The following is a 19,859-nucleotide window of genomic DNA, read 5'->3' on the forward strand; positions in this document are numbered from 1 at the left end:
TCATGCACACCAGGTTATAGTCCAACAGATTTATTTGGAAGTACTAGCTTTTGGAACACTGCTCCTTTGTCAGGTGATTGTGGAGAATAAGATTGCAAGATACAGAATTTATAGCAAAAGTTTACAGTGTAATGTAACTGAAATTATAAATTGAAAAAGACCTGGATTGTTTGTTCAGTCTCTCATCTTTTAGAATGAACATGTTGGTTTCAGTTCTTTCATATGTAAATCGCAAAACCTTTTTTAAAAGTTACATTCTCAAGTGAACTTTAACAATTGGTGTCATGTCGGCCCAGATAAGGTATTGAAGGAGTTAACTCCCTGTGAGGCCGTCTGTACCACAATGGTCAGACTGATTTTAATCTAAAATTGGATTTATAGAATGTTACATGGATTCATGCAGTTTTTGAGCAAAGTAAAATGTAATTGTGTGTGTATGTGTGTGTGTGTGTGTGGGTTATGAGTGTCTGTGAGAGAGTGTATGTGTGTGAGTGTAACAGGGTACAAGTCTATGAGAGGGTGTGTTTAGGAGTGTATGTGTGAGCGTATGAGAAAGGATCTGCGTGAGTTTGTGTGTATAGGAGCTTCTGTGTGTCTGTCTGTGTGTGTGTGTAAAGTGCAACGGGATGACCTGCAGTGTGAAATGAACCCAAGGTGCCGGTTGAGGCCAGCCCCTGGGTATCGAACTTGGCTATCAGCCTCTGCTTGGCCTCTTTTTCTTGTTGCTTGCCCTGAGGTCCACCTTGAAGGACTGCCACCCAAAGGTCTGAGGTAGTATGTCCTGGACCGCTGAAGTGTTCTCTGACTGATTGTTGTGTGGTGTCCATTCATCCATTGTCTTAGCCTCTGCTTAGTCTTGCCAATGTACCATGCCTCAGGCATCATTGCCTGCAGCATTTGAGAGTAACACCTTAACTTGCAGAAGGGAATGAGTTGTCTCAACCTGACTCTAACACTCATTCCCCCTCCCCAACTCTATGTGGGTGGAGAGAACTGTCACTTTTCCCCAATAATGTCCCTTTCAAATAGTTTGACATGTTTTATTCCACTAAACGTGGAATATAGAGTCAGTTCATCATAGTTAGAGACAATAAAGCACAGGCTTTCCCACTGCCTACCAGGCTCTAAACCACAATAACTATTTCCCTCTAATTTCATATGATAATGTAGTAACTTGCGATTTTTAAAGTTGATAAATAATGATAGACTTAGTACCAGTCTGAATGAATGAATGAGTCAAAACATGCTGTAGCAAACCAAGTGCGTTAAGTAGCATTATGAATGAATAGAAATGTGATATAGTCAACAAAAAATTATGAGTAGAGTAACCAATATGAATGGATGAATGTGGTTTAATTTGAGTGGATTAAAGGGAGCATTGTCTTATTTTCTTCATTAAGCAGATATTTTTCTGAAAAATCTATGAAATTTCAGCAAAGTAAGTTAATGGGAACATACAGTTTCCTTTGGAAGAGTTTTATAATGTGATTTAGTAGGGTCGACTTATATGCAAAATGCATAGAAAATAAAAATTTCTGGCTAACAAATGAGGGGCTGACTTATACATGAGATTGACTTATACATGAGTAAATACAGTCATTCTATAGCACTGCTAACACACCACTCAGCCTTCCTGACCTCTACTCTAGTTGAAACTATGGATTTTGGACATTATGCAGAGAAGGTTCACCAAAATGTTGTTTGGACAGAAGGATTTTAGTATTGAGGAGAAGGTGCATGAACGTGGATTGTTTTCAATGGAAAGATGGAGGCTGAGGGCTGACCTGATCAAGGTCAATAAATTTCTGAGAGGGTGGATAATTGGAGGCTTTTTTTCCAGGATGGAAAAGGCAACTACAAAAGGGCATAGGTTCAAAGTGTGAGGTGAAGCATTTAGGGAAGAGGTGAGGTGAAAATGTTTCACACAGAGAGTGGGTGCCTGGAACACACTGCCAGTGGAGGTGGTGGAAGCAGGAAAGTTAGAAATGTTCAAAGCGTATCTTCTTAGATACATCAATGGGACGCGAACAGAGGGATAATTGACAGGTGTGTGCAATAACTGGTGGGTCTATAAAAGGACGAGGAATTGGCACAAGCTTGGTGGGATGAAGGACCTGCTTCTTTGTTGTATTATATTGTGTTTTATTGTATTGTATTGAAAAGGTAAGGATTTTTTTTTCATGTGTATCATTCAGTATGTGTTATATGATGAAGAACACAATTTCATTCAAAAAAGTTCCATTCAGCAAAACACGTCAGCTTGATCTCCAGAAAATCAACCAGTGATGGAAGCACTGGTTCATTCGAATATTATACAGTACACCTTCACCTTCAAACAAAGGTGAAGGTGAACTGTACCTTTTAAGAAAGGGAGGAAGCTCACAAAGACTGACTAAAAGCACAGTGTGCTGAACAATGTAAACATGGAACACTTTTGGAAACAAATAGGTGGATTTGCATTGGCTGAATTTGAATTCGTTTTTTTCAATGGCAATCAGTTTAAATTATGCCCCAAATACCAAACTTCAATTGAATTTGAATTTAGTGTTTTGATGACATCAAACCAATTAAATGATCCCATGATATGGGGTATAAAACCAGACATTTTGAACAGTTAGGGAAAGAACAGCAACAAGCGCTAACAAACAGACTGCCAGCCAAATAGCTCTCGGAAACGTCCATAAGTCATTTGTGCAGCAGAACATCAAAGTTCACCCAGAAGAACCTACAGAGAAAGTTTGTCATCTGAAGACTATACCAGGTTTGAATTTGGTTTTGCTGTGAATGTAAGAGGGAATTTATTGGACCAGCATTGGAGAGGGACAGGTAAACACAGATTTAAGGGAAAGGAGTTGTAAATAGTTGTTGGTTTTAATATTCTCTGTTGGACTTAAAGAATAAAATTGTTAATTTTTGCTTTAAATAGTGACCTCTGGGTTAGTTCTTTGCCTCTCAAAATTGAACAGATTACAGTGAGAGGTGAGCTTCTCAGTGTGTCGGGTTTAAATTAGCAGAGGGGTTTATCCCGCGTTGTAACAATGTTCAGAACAACTTTTGTTATTGAAGACAATCTTTAAACTGATCATTAAACATTAACCTTTGAGTATTCCACACACTCATTGTTAACATTTTAAGATGAAACATGAAACAAAGTATCTGATTGTTCAAAAGAAATCTCAACTTCCTTATTGCTCACATTGTACAAAGATTAAACTCTGTGAGCACGCAATTACATTCAACTGAAGCAACAGGTTATAAAATTTATAGTGTTTTCTTGCCAATATTAAGATATTTGTTGGGATTTTTGCAATTATTCTGCAAGGAGAATGGGACAGTTTCTGTGGAAAATGTGTTTGATTCCATGAGCCACAGCCCAACTTGCAGACTCCCTTACCAGAAGACTTGGTGTCATTGCATGTCCAGTTCCTCCATCTTGTGTCACCTTCACACATCGCCAGTAGCTCATGTATAATTGCTCTGTGACATCTGTCACCCAACTACACCCAGGGCAATCCCACTTTCTGCTTTTCTCCAGTTTGTCCTCAGGAAGAGATTTCTGTTGGTCTGCAGCTTTGATCAAACTGCGGAAACATTGGCATTTTGGTATCAGTATACAACTCTTTGGAGTTTGTTGTATTATCTGAGAAAAACTTGATGTCCTTCAGACAGCTAGGTGACATCACACTGCATGGTGCTTCAGTGGAAAAGGGCTCCACCTTACTCTCTGTACATACAGTTGGTGGTCAGCCTGCTAGTCAGTCATTTGGTAAGCCAGTCAAATATGTACATCAAGTAACAAGAATCTGAGTGACCTTATAAACCAGATTATGTATTTAAACCTGAAATATCATATTAAGATACCAGTTGGTTACTGATAAACTTCTAGATGTGTGATTCAATACAACTGTGACTCTGTAGTAAACATTACATGGGCTAATATTAGAAACCTACATTGCACATCACAGCTCTTTTGCTCTTACGCTTTCGCAAACCTCTCTACTGCTCTTTTGGGTTGTGTATGAAATTTTAGGCTTATGTCTTAGCATTTGCATTTTCAATGCTTCTATTTCATAGCACAGATCTTTAGTTATTCTGAGTTATCTGGGACATAGGAAGTGGATAGAATGTCATGTCTTTTGAGTTTTTCTGTTCTTACAAGTTTAAGTTATTTAATTGTAAACACATCCTTAATCTTCACAAGGTTAATTCTAGTTATCTCCATCCTTCTGACTGTGATGTGTATTGGTTGTGTACAGATACATATGGTATTTACAATAATTCACCAAGCCTGACAGCAGGTGGACAAATGAGGAGCCTGGCATCTACAAGGATTCCTTTGCAGGTCTCACATTGTTCAGGATGTCCAGTTTAACTATGTATTAAAATGTATAGGACCTGCAAGACAGGAAAGGAGCAAGATGGCAAACAGATGCTGAATGATGAGTGAGGTAACATACCTGGGCAGGAAGTCAATGTTCAGCTTTTTGACAGCAGGTTGAAATTTGGACATTAAGTCAGCAGGAAGTTGCAGGTAGGTTAGCCTTCCTGACAATGATGGTTCACTACCTCTGAAAAAGAGAGCACGGATACCCCAGAAGCAGCACAGGCAAGGCTGCATCCTGCCTGCCTCCAGCTCAGATACTGATACCTCGGGTTAGTGAGGTGGGGGTGGGTAGGGGAATGTTTTTGATTGAGATTAGAGAAGGGAGCACTAGCTGCTGGACACTTTTACTGTCACATCTCTTCCAAGGAAGGAATGTCCCAGGTTTGTGGCGCTTGGAGGACGCTGGGGAGCAGGCCCCTACTCAGGCAGGAGGGGAGCACATGGTGCCATGCAATTGTATAACTAGAGGCAGCAGGGAGGTTGGTGGGGCATCAATGCCCTCCCTCCACCCAAATCCCTGTTGCTGCAGAAATGTAGTATCGTCATGGAGACATTGCTTCCTTGAGCATGTGATTTTCTGGCTGTCTCCATGGACAGGTTGGTGGATGCCATGGAGATCCTGGTCCAGCCCTTTCACAGCCTGCTCAATATGCATCAGAGCTGCACACCATCGCCCCAGTCATTGCCTCCCAACATCCCAGCAAGGTGATGGGGGTATAAGGTACCCTGAGGTTATTCCAGGTGCCCCTTCCTCACAAAGAGACAGGGCAGTGCCAGTAGGCACCCAGCCAGAGGAGGAACCATAGACAGGTCCCCACAGAGATCCCCCCTCTCTCTCGACACACCAGAGGTGACCGGCCTTCCACTCCCACCCTGCCTGCCAGTGTCAGACAGTGTCGGGTCAATCCTAGAAGGGAGTTGTTGCCCCTGGTGAGGACACCCTCAGCATGTCTGGTCCCTCTAGACACAAACACTCCTACCCCAAAGCTCTAAGGCCAATGGGTTCGGTTGAATGGCAGGGTCCCTCCACTCCAACTGCTGACTGACCCAGGGACTGCACCGAGACACAGTGGGAAGGGTGGAGAGAAAGAAGAAGATCCTCTGAGGGCACGTTGGTGACCCTGCATAGTAAATACACACTCACATTTGTAAATCTGTGTTTCACCTTCACTGTACAGGTATCTGTGTTTATTGGTGTTGTCCTTTGATGAGTCCCATGTTGCCTGAAGTTCCAGCCTGTCCCTCGCAGTTAGCAGCACTCACCCTGCCCACTCCTAGTGAAGTCACAGCCATTTTCATTTCCGTGTGGTTTACAAGATGATGGAAGACAGCAATGTGGTGAGATATGCTGTTAATGAGTCTGACTCCAGGCAATAATTTCCTTTAAATAGGAATCTCACTGCTGTATCCTAACTTGACTCCTGAAACTCCATTGAAAAATGCCATTTGTTGCTTCTGATGTCAAGGAAGGCCTCACTGGGCATTTGACATGATTCTCCCAGATTTTCCAGCAGAGCCCATAATGTTCAGGCCCTGGTAAGGTTCTGCCCAGTGTTTCATTCCTAACACTGACATTGTTTTGGGTGTGGCTGTGTTATAACCACTGATTTTATTACAGAAACTAAGGACTTTGGTTTATTGCTGAGTAATGTTTTTTCTGTTTATATTGGTGCTAACCTTTTCAAATGCTGCAGAACATTATTAAATGCTCAAATGATTAAGTTTATGTAGGGAAAAGCTATTTAACACAGACAATAATCTCTGTGGATTCAGGATCTGATTCCTGCTGTTTGCTGAGATTCTATAAACGGGACCTCTATTATCAAAAGCAAGATTGTCAATGAGAACTAAAGGATAGCAAAGATGATTCTCGATAGGAGTGAAAGAGTCAGGGTAGTTGTCATGTGGGACTTCAACTAACCAAATATTGACTGGGATCACTACAGTACGAGTACTATAGATGGATCAGTTTTTGTCCAGTGTATGCAGGAGGGCTTCCTGACATAGTATGTAGACAGGCCAACAAGGGGCGAAACCACTTTAGATTTAGTACTGGGTAACGAGCATGGCCAGGTGTTAGATTTGGAAGTAGGTGAGCACTTTGAAGACAGCGATCACAATTCTGTCAGGTTTTAGTGATGGAAAGGGATAAGTGTACTCCACCGAGCAAGAGTTACAGCTGGGGGAAGGGAAATTACGATGCAATTAGGAATGATTTAGGAAGCGTAGAATGGGGAAGGAAACTGCAGGGGATTAAAAATGTGGAGCTTACTCAAGGAAAAGCTCCTGTGTGTCCAAGATAAGTATGTACCTGTCAGGCAGGGAGGAAGATATAGAACGCGTGAGCCGCGGTTTACTAAGGAAGTGGAATCCCTGGTCAAGAAGAAGAAGAAGGCTTATGTTAGGACAAAATGTGAAAACTCAGTTAAGGCGCGTGAGGGTTACAAGGAAGTCAGGAAAGACCTAAAAAGAGAGCTCAGAAGAGCCAGAAGGAGACATGAGAAGTTGTTGGCGGATTGGATCAGGGTTAACCCTAAGGCTTTCCATAGTATGTCAGGAATAAAAGAATGACGAGAGTTAAATTAGAGCCAATCAAGGATAATAGTGGGAAGTTGTGTGTGGAGTCAGAGGAGATAGGGGAAGCACTAAATAAATGTTTTTCGACTGTGTTCACTATAGAAAATGAAAATGTTGGCGAGGAAGATACAGAGATACTTGCATCTAGACTTGAAGAGATTGAGGTTCACAAGGAAGAGGTATTAGAAATACTGCAGAGTATCCCCTGGGCCAGACGGGATCTATCCTAGGATCCTCTGGGAAGCAAGGGAAGAGATTGCCGAGCCTTTGGCATTGATCTTCAAATCATCATTGGCTACATGAATAGTGCCTGAGGAGTGAAGGATGGCAAATGTGGTTCCCTTGTTCAAAAAGGGTAGTAGAGACAACCCTGGTAATTACAGACCAGTGAGTCTCACTTCAGTTGTTGGTAAAATGTTGGAAAAGGTTATAAGAGATAGGATTTATAACCATCTAGAAAAGAATAATCTGATCAAGGACAGTCAGCACGGTTTTGTGAAGGGTAGGTTGTGCCTAACGAATCTTATTGACTTTTTTGACAAAGTGACCAAACAGGTAGATGAGAGTAAACCGGTTGATGTGGTGTATATGGATTTCAGCAAGGCGTTCAATAAGATTCCCCATAGTAGGCTATTATACAAAATGCGGAGGAATGGGATTGTGGGAGACATAGCAGTTTGGATCAGTAATTGGCTTGCTGAAAGAAAACAGAGGGTTGTAGTTGATGGAACATGTTCATCTTGGTGTCCAGTTACTAGCGGCGTATCGCAGGGGTCGGTGTTGGGTCCACTGCTGTTTGTCATTTTTATAAATGACCTGGATGAGGGCTTAGAAGGGTGGGTTAGTAAATTTGCGGACGACACTAAGGTCGGTGGAGTTGTGGATAGTGACGAAGGATGTAGTAGGTTGCAGAGACATAGTTAGAGCTGGGCTGAGAGGTGGCAAATGGAGTTTAATGTGGACAAGTATGAGGTGATACACTTTAGCTGGAGTAATCGGAATGCAAAGTACTGGGCTAATGGTAAGATTCTTGGAAGTGCAGATGAGCACAGAGATCTTGGTGTCCATCTACACAGATAATCAGAGGGTTGGTGGGCGGCACGGTGGCAAAGTGGTTAGTACTGCTGCCTCACAGCGCCAGAGGCCCGGGTTCAATTCCCCGCCTCAGGCGACTGACTGTGTGGAGTTTGCACGTTCTCCCCGTGTCTGTGTGGGTTTCCTCCGGGTGCTCCGGTTTCCTCCCAGAGTCCAAAGATGTGCAGGTCAGGTGAATTGGCCATGCTAAATTGCCCCTAGTGTTAGGTAAGGGGTAAATGTAGGGGTATGGGTGGGTTGCGCTTCGGCGGGTCGGTGTGGACTTGTTGGGCCGAAGGGCCTGTTTCCACACTGTAAGTAAGCTAATCTAATCTAATCTAAAAAAACTAATCTAATCTCTGAAAGTTGCCACCCAGATTGACAGGGTTGTTAAGAAGGCATACAGTGTTTTGGCCTTAATTAATAGAGGGGTTAAGGTCCGGCACCCGGAGGTTATGCTGCAGCTGTACAAAGCTCTGGCACGGCCACACTTGGAGTATTATGTATAGTTCTGGTCACCGCTTTATAAGAAGGATGTGGAAGCTTTGGAAAGGGTGCAGAGGAGATTTACTAGGATGTTGTCAGGTATGGAAGGAATGTCTTACGAGGAAAGGCTGAGGGCCTTGAGGCTGTTCTCGTTAGAGAGAAGGAGGTTGAGAGGTGACTTAATAGAGACATACAAGATAATCAGAGGGTTAGATAGGGTGGACAGGGAGAGCCTTTTTCCAAGAATGGGGACGGCAAACACGAGGAGACACAACTTTAAAGTGAGGGGAGATAGTATAAGATAGATGTCAGAGGTAGTTTCTTTACTCAGAGAGTAGTGAGGGTATGGAATGCTTTGCCTGCCAAGTTTAAGTCGTCATTGGACAGGCAAATGGACGTACGTGGACTAGTGTAGATGGGATGGGCTTCAGCTTCGTATGACAGGGCGTCGCAACATCAAGGCCCAAGGGCCTGTACTGCGCTGTAATGTCCTATGTTCTAACTTAACCCTTATTTCTACCAATCACCCATCTTCCCTTGTTACACTGCTGTTTGTTTAAATTGTTAACATTTCCACCTCCTTAAGTTGAAATCCACACAAATTAAAATCTTCCATTATCATACCTGCCTCAAAATATCCTTGAAACCTCTTTATTTGCAAAATTGAAAGAAGCCGACTGTCAGCAATATATTTTTAAATAACACAAAGAGTACAGCCGCATGAACTTGAGACAGAGTGAAACTTCAAACATAACTGTTGTCTTGGTTTTTCAGTAATCTATTTCTGGAGACAGAGTATAAGATTTTATGATTTTTATCTGAGCGACGCAAGGAGAGATCTGCCTCAGTTATTAGACCAACATAAAGCTCTAAAGCTTACAGAAAAGTTGAGTATCCTACGGTATTTGCATCCTCTTATCCGTATTCAACTCTTTCTCCATACATGATAATAAAACTAACATCCCTCTGTGCCAAAGGTTAATGTTCTAGGGTCTCCTTGACCCAGTCAGGGAGTGAACAATCAATCTCACCGTAAATATTGCTGTCTCTTCCCTTGAAAGTGTCTGTCCTGTAGTGTCTCCTCTCAAGACCATCTCCAAATATTTTCATTAATGTTGACTCCTGTTTATGTAGGTGTCTACAGGGATCCTCCTGACACAAGTCTGTAAGCTGCTTGAACATGAATCTATACAAAGTTGAAACCTCCTTCTACTTAGAGTAAGCAAGTAACATCTAACCTTTAGAATATTAAAATCTAAATTTCCCTAATAGTACTCACTTTTGGCCCCTTGGCCTAAGGTAGCCAATACTGTGGTGTCATCCTTGTCCTTTATGCTCCATAACATATCAATAGTTGCCAGGTATTCAGCTTAGGTTTGTAAAGGCAAAGGGTTAAACCATCTTTACCATTAGCTCCTTCAATCGAGGTCTCTGACCTAATTGTTCCTGGTTTCTGAATCATCACCACCATCTCCCGGTGCCATAAATCAGGAATGTTCGATGTAAAATCTATAACATTTGAATGCCAACCAAGACAGGGGAGACCATTGTAATCCTCGGATGAATTTGTGCATTTGTTCCACAATTCCATAAAAGGGTAGGTCTGATCTGAAAGTTGCAGTTCTAAATTAGAGCAAGACCAACTTTGATGGTATCAGACACCAGTGTTCAAAAGTTGATTGGAGGAGGCTGTTTGCAGTTAAAGGGACGTCTGGCATGTGGGAGGCTTTCAAAAATGAAATAACGGGAGTTGAGAGACAGTGTATTCCTGTTAATGTGAAGGGGAAAGCTGGAAGGTGGAGGGAACATTGGACAACTAGAGATATTGAGGCTCTGGTCAAGATAAAGAAAGATACATATGTCAGGTCTGGACACTGGGATGAAGTGAATCCCTGTAGGAGTATAGGGGGAGTAGGAGTGTACAAAAGAGGGAAATCAGGAAGGCTAAAAGGGGGCATGTGATTGCTTTGTCACATAAAGTTATGGAAAATCCTAATAAATTCTCCATGTACATTAATGGCAAAAGAGTTGCTAAGTAGGGAATAGGGTCCATTCAAGATCAACAAGGCTGTTTATGTGTGGAACCACAGGAGATGAGTGAGATACTAAACAAATATTGAACACCACTATTTAGTGTGGAGAAAGACATGGAAGCAAGGGAAATTGGAAGAAATGAATAGTGATGTCTTGAAAAGGTGCTTGAGCTGTTAAAATGCATAAAGATCAATAAATCCCCAAGACCTAATCAGGTATCTCCATAACATTATGGGAAGTTAGGGAAGAGATTGCAAGGTCCCTTGTAAAGAGATTAGTTTCATCAACAGCCATGGGTGAAGTGCCAGAGGTTTGGAGGTGGCTAATGTTGTTCCATTGTTTAAGAAAGGCTGCAAGGAAAAGCCAGGGCATTACAGACCAAGTCAGCTGGATGTTGGCATTGGAGAAGTTGGTGGAGGGATTCTGAGAGACAGGATTTACATGCATTTGGAAAGGCAAAGACTGATTAGGAATAGTCAGTTTGGCATTGGTCGTGGGAGATTGTGTCTTACAAATTTGATTAAGTTTGATGCAGGTACAGTTACGACATTTCAAAGACATGAAACTATAGGAGGTATGGTTTGTAAGTTTGCAGATGATACCAAACTGATAGTGGGCAGTGAAGAAGCTGATCTCCCAAAGTGATCTCTTGGTCAGATAGGTCAATGGGCCGAGAAATGGCAGATGATGCTCAATTTTGATCAATGCGAGGTGTTGTGTTTTGGTAAGGCAAACCAGGGCAGGGTTTACCCAGGTAATGGAGAGCACTGGGGAATGTTATTAAACATAGGGACCTAGGGGTGGGGAGCCATAGCTCCTTGAAGTTGGAGTCACAGGTGGACAGGGTAGTGAAGTGACAGTGTTTGCCTTCATTAGTCAGAGCATTAAGTGTAGAAGTTGTGAACATCATGTTACAGCTGTTGAAGACGTTGGTGAGACCAGTTTTGGAATACTGCATACAATTTCTGGTCACCCTGCTGTAGGAAGGATGTTATTAAACTGGATAGGGTACTGAATAAATTTACCACCATGCTACAGTGACTGGAGGGATTGAGTTATAAAAACAGGCTGGATAGGCTGAGACATCAGAGGCTGAGGGATGACTGTATAGACGTTGATAAGATCATGAGGGGCATAGATAAGGTGAATATGCAAGGTATTTTGTTCAGGGTTTGGGAATTCAAATCTGGAGGGTATACATTGAAGATGAAAGGGGAAAAGTTTTAAAGGGAATCTGAGGGTCAACCTTTTCACAGGGAAGGAGGTGTGGGAATGGAACAAGATGGCAGAAAAAGTGGTAGAAGCAGGCACAATTGCAACATTCAAAAGACATTTGGACAGACCTGTGAACAGTATTATGGACCAGACCAGAACACCCCCTAAAATATTTTAAGAAGGTTGCCTTTTCATATTTTAAAGGCAAATATAAAGTATCATGTTCCAGAAGCAATGTGACTGGTCAAACTCTCAAAATTAAGCAAAACACAATTTATTTAAACACTATAGTTAAAACGCAATTAAAGAAACAGGAATTTAGAATAACTTAAGTCTATTGGAAAATTTAACAGAGTAACAGTTACAGTACCTATTTCTGTTCCAATATGCTAATATCCCATAAACACGTCCTTTGGCTAAAAGACAAATTTAGAAAAACAGATTATGTCTTACGTACAATCGAGCAGCCTAGGAAGAGAACCCTCAGCTTTTGACTGTAATTGAGAGGGGGAAAAACTGCTTCCACTTCTTTGAGATCGACAACAGCAACTGCTTCAAGCTAAAAAACTAAAATTTATAAATCCTGGTCTGAGAGAGCTGGTCACACCCATCCAGGCTGCTTCTATTGTTGAAACATTGAAAAGCACCTCAAGGCCTCACAAGCTGCTTACTCTTGTGGTTTTGGTAGGCTGCTCATCTCTCCTGCCTTACAACCTCTCTTCAAAATAACCAGAACAAAATAACTTCTTAAAGCCACAGCATCGTCACACCTCGCCCATTTAAAAAAAAATCAATATACAAAGATGGCATCATTTTTAAAATCCCTTAATCTTACACTATTAGTACACTACTTGCAATAATAAAGCACCATCAAAACAGTCTGGAATTTTAAATTTCTCCAAAAACTTTCATGAGTTTTGATTAGGATGTACAAATATCTCAGAGACTTTACTGGCAAAATCAATGTTGAAATGTTGTAACGCTAAGACCAAGATCAAAATTGTGCGATATTTTCATTGACGATCATTCAATTTTCTGGAAAAATACCAATAAGTCTTTTTATCTTCTCATCATCGTCTTGCACGAGTTCAGTACTGACACCCACATTATCACATCAATAGCCACCTTGAATGGCAATATGTAATTGGTTGTGGTGAACACTTGGGCAGTGGTTAACACATCTTTCAGGCTGTCAAATGCCTTCTGACAGTCCTCCTTCCACTGAATTTTTCTGTATTTCTTCAATAAGTCAGTCAATGGACCAACCACACCATGAAGATTTTGTATGAACTACCGATAAAACCCACTAAATGGCAGGAATTGTCCTACCACCCTCTTCATAAGTCATAAGACAAAATAAAACTGCAGATGCTGGAACCCAGTGTAAACAGACAGGAGGTTGGAAGAACATAGCAAGACAGGCAGTATCAGGAGGTGTAGAAAGACGACGTTTCGTGTGTAACCCTTCTTCAGGACTGGGGGTGGGCATGTGGGGAGCTGCAAATAAAGGGATAGACAGGAGCAGGATGGTGAAATCGGGATTGGACTACACCTCCTCCCACCCAGTATCCTGCAGGAACTCCATCCCATTCTCACAATTCCTCCGCCTCCGCTACATCTGCTCGGACGAGGAGACATTCCACTCACGACTATCCCAGATGTCCACCTATTTTGAACAATGCACATTTCCTCCATCCATCATCCAGACAGCCCTCTGCCTCACACCTCTATTCCCAGTTCCACTGCTCTAAGCACCCTCCTCAGCAGAATAAGGACAGAGATCCCTTATCCTCACCGACCACCCCAACAATCTCCACATCCAACACATCATCCTCAAACATTTTTGCCAACTCCAAATAGAGCCCACCCCCAAGAACATCTTCCCCTCCCCAGCCCTCTCCGCCTTCCACAAGGACCGTTCCCTCCGAACGTCCTTGGTTCACGCCACCCCCACCACTGAAGCCCCAGGTGCCTTCCCCTGCAAGCAGAAAAATGCCAAAACTACCAATACACCACCTCCCTCCCCTCCATCCAGGGCACCAAACAGTCCTTCCAGGAAAATCAGAGGTTCACCTGCTTCTCTTCGAACCTAGTTTACTGCATCAGGTTCTCTCAATGTGCGTCGGGGAGACCAAACGGAAACTGAGGGAATGGCTCACTGAATATTGCAGTCGAGGCCACAGGGGCCAACCGGGCCTCCCAGTCACTGCCCATTTCAATTCCCCAACCACTCCCTTTCCGACATGACCATCCTTGGCCTCCTCTATTGTCAAAATAAACTACTGTGCCTATTGGAGGAACCACACCTTACCTTCCGCCTGGGCACTCTACAGCATAGAGGACTTAACATTGAGTTCTCCAATTTCAAATAATCTCCCTCCCATCCCTGACTCCCTTCTGAACTCCTCCTCCTCACTGCCACTGTTCCCTGCCACCAACCAGATTTATTCATCCCATTGACCAACCAGGTCATATCCTCTGTCTTCAACTATGCCCATCACCCCCTGTATTTGCAGCACCCCAACATCCACCCCAGTCCTGAAGAAAAGTTACACCCAAACTCTTGACTTCCACACCTCCTAATGCTGCCTGGCTTGCTGTGTTTTTCCAGTCTCCTGCCTGTTTACTCTTCATAGTAATGGTACCATTACTACGGGTGAGCTCCATTCACTGTAACTCACTTCACGTACGCTTTCTTTGAGCATGCGTTCAATCTCTATTTGAACTTGTGTCAACCTTAGAGGATTAAATCAGTAAGGATGTTGCTTAATTGGAACAGCATCATCCATAATTGGCTAAGTACTTCACAGCGTATTCCCATAAATCTCCCCACATGACTGTAATAACCATATCAGATCATTTTGATTTTCCTCTGGATGGTAACCCAATATTTTTTCCTATTTTTTGACAACTTTCTCATTGTCTAATCTAATTTGAGGGAAGACCAATTCGGAATCATCTGAAGATTCTTCACTCTGTGTTGTAACCAGTAACGCATTCTCCTTTTTCTCTCCTTCCCTATCAAAGTACCTTTTGAGCATATTCACAAGGCACACTCTGTGAGGTTTCTTCCTATCTGACATCCTTATCACCTCAATCAATTTCCTTTTGATTTGATAAGGCCCAGTAAATCTTGTTCTTAAAGGTTCACCTACCCCTGGAAGTAACACTAACACTTCGTATCTGCGAACAAAATTGCGGATTTTTGATTTCTTGCCTGCTTCCTGTTTCATCACATGCTGTGTTATTTCTAAATACTGAGGAGAAAGTGAGGTCTGCAGATGCTGGAGATCAGAGATGGAAATGTGTTGCTGGAAAAGCGCAGCAGGTCAGGCAGCATCTAGGGAACAGGAGAATCGACGTTTCGGGCATTAGCCCTTCTTCAGCCCTGAAGAAGGGCTAATGCCCGAAACGTCGATTCTCCTGTTCCCTAGATGCTGCCTGACCTGCTGCGCTTTTCCAGCAACACATTTCTATTTCTAAATACTGTCTAGCCAACTTCCCCACTCTATTTAAACTCTCCTTTAAAATTTGACACACAGTCCTAATATGTCGTCCCTGACCTCTGTCTCACCAATTTCTCCTTAATTAATTTCAGTGGTCCTCTCTTATCATGCCCAAAATCTAATTCAAATTCACTGAATGAGGTAGATTTATTGGTACACCTGTAATTGTGAAAAGTACAAATGGAATTCCTTTATCCCAATCTTCTGGATCATCTTAGCTATAAGCCCTCAAAATAGTTTTTAAAGTTTGGTGCCACCATTCTCATGCTACCTGCGATTCTGTATGATACGCAATAGATTTGAATTGTTTTATTTCCAGCTATTCATAACTTTCTTGAATAAGTTTGATGTAAAGTTGGACCCTTGATCTGATTGTATCTCCATAGGTAATCTGTATCTCGTGGAAAAATTTAGAAACTCATCTAAAGCCTTTGAGCTGTAATGCTGCATAATGGAATGGCTTCTAAAAATCAAGTGGATACATCAGTCATTGTCAACAAATACTGATTCCCACTGTTTGTTTTAGGTAGGTATCCTGCCTCTATTCCTGATAAAGGGCTTTTGCCCGAAACATCGATTTTCCTGCCCCTCGGATGCTGCCTGACCAGCTGTGCTTTTCCAGTACCCTCTGATCTAGACTCTGGTTTCTAGCATCTGCACTCCTTGTGTTTACCGTTTTTATCGTACGCAATCAATTCACACCCTTGTATACGGTGCCACAAATGCGGAGATTGGTATTGTCAGTGCCTGAGGTTTTTCGGTTCACTAGCATGTATTACATATCCTGCAAAATTCAATAACATCCTTATGCAATCCAGGACAGTAAAAACATTTATTATATTTTGGCTTGAGTTGTCCTTCCTTACAAATGACCTCTTACAGGTAATTAATGTGCTACCCACAACACCTCTTTTCTTTGTAATTACCTCCTGACTTGGTAATGAAGCCTGCCAATAAGGGTGGTGCTGGTATTGTCTGGCAGACCAACCTCTACATTGCAGAGGCTGAGTGCCAGCTCTCTGATACCTCCTCCTATCTCTCCCTGGACTCTGACCATGGGTTTCCTTCGGGTGCTCCGGTTTCCTCCCACAGTCCAAAGATGTGCAGGGTCAGGTGAATTGGCCATACTAAATTGCCCGTAGTGTTAGGTAAGGGGTAAATGTAGGGGTATGGGTGGGTTTCGCTTCGGCGGGTCGGTGTGGACTTGTTGGGCCGAAGGGCCTGGTTCCACACTGTAATCTAATCTAATCTAATCTCACTGCCTCCAAGCTGATTGGCCCCCAAGTCTGCACAGCTCACTTCTACCTCCTTCCCAAAACACACAAACAGGACCGCCCAGGCAGATCCATTGTTTCAGCCTATTCCCGCCCCACAGAACTCATCTCTTCCTACCTTGACTCAGTCTTTTCTCCCCGGTCCAGTCCCTGCCCACTTACATCCGCGATTCTTCTGATGCTTTGCACCAGCTTCAGAATTTCCAGTTTGCGGACTCCAGCCATCTCCTCTTTACCATGGATGTCCAATTCCTTAACATGTCCATTCCCCATTAGGACAGTCTTTGGGCATTGTGGGATTGCCTACAACACTCACCACTCACTATGGTCTTGGAGCTCTGAATATTCCATGAAAGTAAGTGTTTTTGCTCTGTCAATGCTCTTCTTTTATGCCAATCAGATGAAATCATGCAACGGGACTTTTGAAAAGGCTGACCTTTTTTGGTTTCCAAGGATTAATAGCATAAGTTGTACTTTTATATCAGTAGTTTCTTTGAGATAGACAGCTCCAATTCTTGTTTAACTTTAATCTGTTTGTGCTATTATTCTGGTGTGACCTTAAGCTATATTAAGGCACTCTGTACCTCGAAAAGCTCGACAATTCAGTCATCTGCTTGTTGCCTGAAAAAGTCCTTATCTGTTTGCATGGTTTGCTGATGAGACTCCATGATAGCCAATTTATGCAGATTTCAAATCTCTGAAAACTAATATTGGTATGATCCCACTTGGACTTCAACCTGTCCTTTTCCCTGCATAGTATGTTTACTGGCTGCTTGCTGATTAGATTCCCTATAGTATGGAAACAGGCCCTTTGGCCCAACAAGTCCATATGACCCTTTGAAGAGTAATCCACTCCCTGACTAATGCACCGAACACGACAGGCAATTTAGCATGGCCAATTCACCTGATCTGCACATCTTTGGATTGTGGGAGGAAACCAGGGCACCTGGAGGAAACCCCTCCCCCCACCTTCCCACACACACACATGGAGAATGTGAAAACACCAACAGACAGTCACCTGAGGCTGGAATCAAACCCGGGTCCCTGGTGGTGTGAGGCAGCAATGCTGACCACTGAGCCACCGTGCTGCCCCATTGTTGTTGAACCAACACTTAATGGGCTATGTTTGGGAAATTTAGATTTTTAAACTCGAAGGATTAAATAGTATTTCCATACCAGAAGTCGAAGGCAGGTTTCAACTTTGCTTGGAATGATCCTTATGCAGCTTAGTAGCAGGAGAAGGCAATTTGGCTGTGTATGCCTGCTTCAATAAGATCATAGCTGATCTGTTTGTGTTATTATGGACCAGACCAAACCCTCGTCAAATATATCCCAAAGAAGATAGTCAGGATCCTAACTTTTATCTTCTTTCAAGGCAAGTGTAATTTAATTGGTTAAACACAGAGCTTTAAGCAGTACACATGTTATTCTTACTCAATTGTTAAAATACAAACAAAAGAGTGAGCCCTATTGGAAAACAAAGCAGAATAATTTAATTACTGAACACCAATGGTTCCCATAAAGTAGATCCCGTAATCACATCATTGACAAAGGCAAAGTCAGTAAAATAGACTGTCTCACATGTGATTCTGGCAGTAGAGAGATCCCAAACTTTTAGCTCTAAAAGGGAAAGCGAGAGACCGCTTCTATGGCCATCCTCCAATCCCCAACACCTCACTGAAAGCTAAACTAAAACCCTGGATTTGTGGGAGCCTGACTCCACCCATTCATGCTGCTCTTATTGTTACAACTTAAAATTCCAAAAACCCAATACTCTGAGAGAAATTTTCTCGTCTCTGTCCTAAAAAGGGACCTAATTTTAATATAGTGCTCCTGTGATTGACCCACAAGAGCTTGCGACTAACAGAGAGTGTGCACAAATGGGTCTTTGTCTGATTGGTAGGATATGATGAGTAGAGTCTCTCGGGGCTCTGAGCTGGAGCTTCAAATTTTTATATATTACATCAAGACTTCAATGAATGGAGCAAAGGCGTGAAAGCTGAATTTTTTAAATGGCACCCAAACTGGCAGATGGAGAATAATGTGGGAAAATGTGAAGTAATTCAGTTGACAGGAATGGCAGAATAGTAGTGAAATTGAGACTGACTGCAGAATTCTGAGTTGTATAGGGATAGAGATGCCTTTGGGTCACAAATAAGTAGTTCACAGCGATAGCACCAAATCAAGAAGATCCTACCTAATGGGATCTTCTCCTTTATTGTGAGAGGATTAAACATAAAAATAAGGGTGTGTTTCAGGTGTACAAGGCATTTGTGAGGCAACATTTTGGTTACTGCATGAACTTTTGGACTCCAATTTTAGGTAATGGTGTGTTTGAGGTGGTTCAGAGAGCATTTACTCATTTGGTACCTGGAAGGAGTGGAGTATCTGTGAGGATATACCTCGTTGGACATACCAGGCTAGTTTCTGCTGGTCCTTAAATAAGTGATGGTTGACTTTCGTAAATAATATCCAGAATGGTCTTGAGAAAGGGATTTGGAAAAGATATTTGTAGATCACTCCAGAGATATGGGGTAATGTTTTATAACTAGGGGTTGCTCTTTTAGGTCAAGGACAAGGAGTATTTCTCTCTCTCTCTCTCTGAAGAATAAGAAAGCCCTGGACTGTCTTCAGAAAACATCAAAAGAGGTAACACATGAATAAAAAGGTGACATAATGTTTACCTTGAGAAACTGGTTCTGTTTGGCAGAAGTCAATCATCTCAGTCCAAGAACATCACTGCAGGCGTACTCAGGGTAGTGTGTTAGGACTGGCCAATATCAATGACTTTCTCACCACCCAAGGTCAAAAGTGGGAATGTTAGTCCTGATTGCACCATTCATGACTCTTCAGCCATTGAAGCCGTCCATGTCAACATTCAATGAGAACTGGGCAATATCCAGGCTTGGGCTGAAAATTAGCCAGTAACATTCATGACACACACTTTCCAGGCAATGACCATATCAAATGGAAATGTCTTATGATCCTCAGTTGGTCGGATCTTGAGCTACCCAATAGTCAGCCAGAATGAACCCTCCTCACATTCTCTCACTGGTAAGACCCACAGTTCTCCAATGTCTCTGCCACCATACCCCTCATTCTCTCCTCATTCTTCCTTTTGATCTTTGCACGAGTCACATTGTCTTTTCTCTCCATTTACTTCCCTGTAATCAATGTTTACTGGCCCTGAGAGTTTGTGTTTCACTGTGATTATGGTTTGATTTTTAGTGAGAGCTGAAATAATAGTGACTCATCTGTAATTATCTCCCTTGTCCCTGTCTCCATTTTGCTGCCGCATTTCACAGTCTC

General features: G+C 42.5%; 1 protein-coding gene across 8 annotated transcripts in view; it reads left to right on the forward strand.

The window, feature by feature from the left end:
- The first annotated feature begins 2,616 nt into the window (after nucleotides 1-2,616).
- The window catches only part of LOC122555272 (NXPE family member 3-like), a 55,684-nt gene continuing 38,441 nt past the window's right edge, over nucleotides 2,617-19,859 (forward strand). For 2 of the 8 annotated variants that reach the window (XM_043701097.1, XM_043701103.1), the window contains exons 1-3: nucleotides 2,617-2,761; nucleotides 5,563-5,722; nucleotides 15,663-15,802. The gene's annotated coding sequence lies outside the window, so the exon portion shown is untranslated. Of the gene's footprint in view, nucleotides 2,762-5,562; nucleotides 5,723-9,295; nucleotides 9,408-9,655; nucleotides 9,740-15,662; nucleotides 15,803-19,859 lie in introns of all 8 variants that reach the window. The other 6 variants (XM_043701102.1, XM_043701104.1, XM_043701098.1 and 3 more) reach the window with 5 other exon arrangements.

Source organism: Chiloscyllium plagiosum, chromosome 12 (assembly GCF_004010195.1).
Source record: "Chiloscyllium plagiosum isolate BGI_BamShark_2017 chromosome 12, ASM401019v2, whole genome shotgun sequence".
NCBI lineage: Eukaryota > Metazoa > Chordata > Chondrichthyes > Orectolobiformes > Hemiscylliidae > Chiloscyllium > Chiloscyllium plagiosum.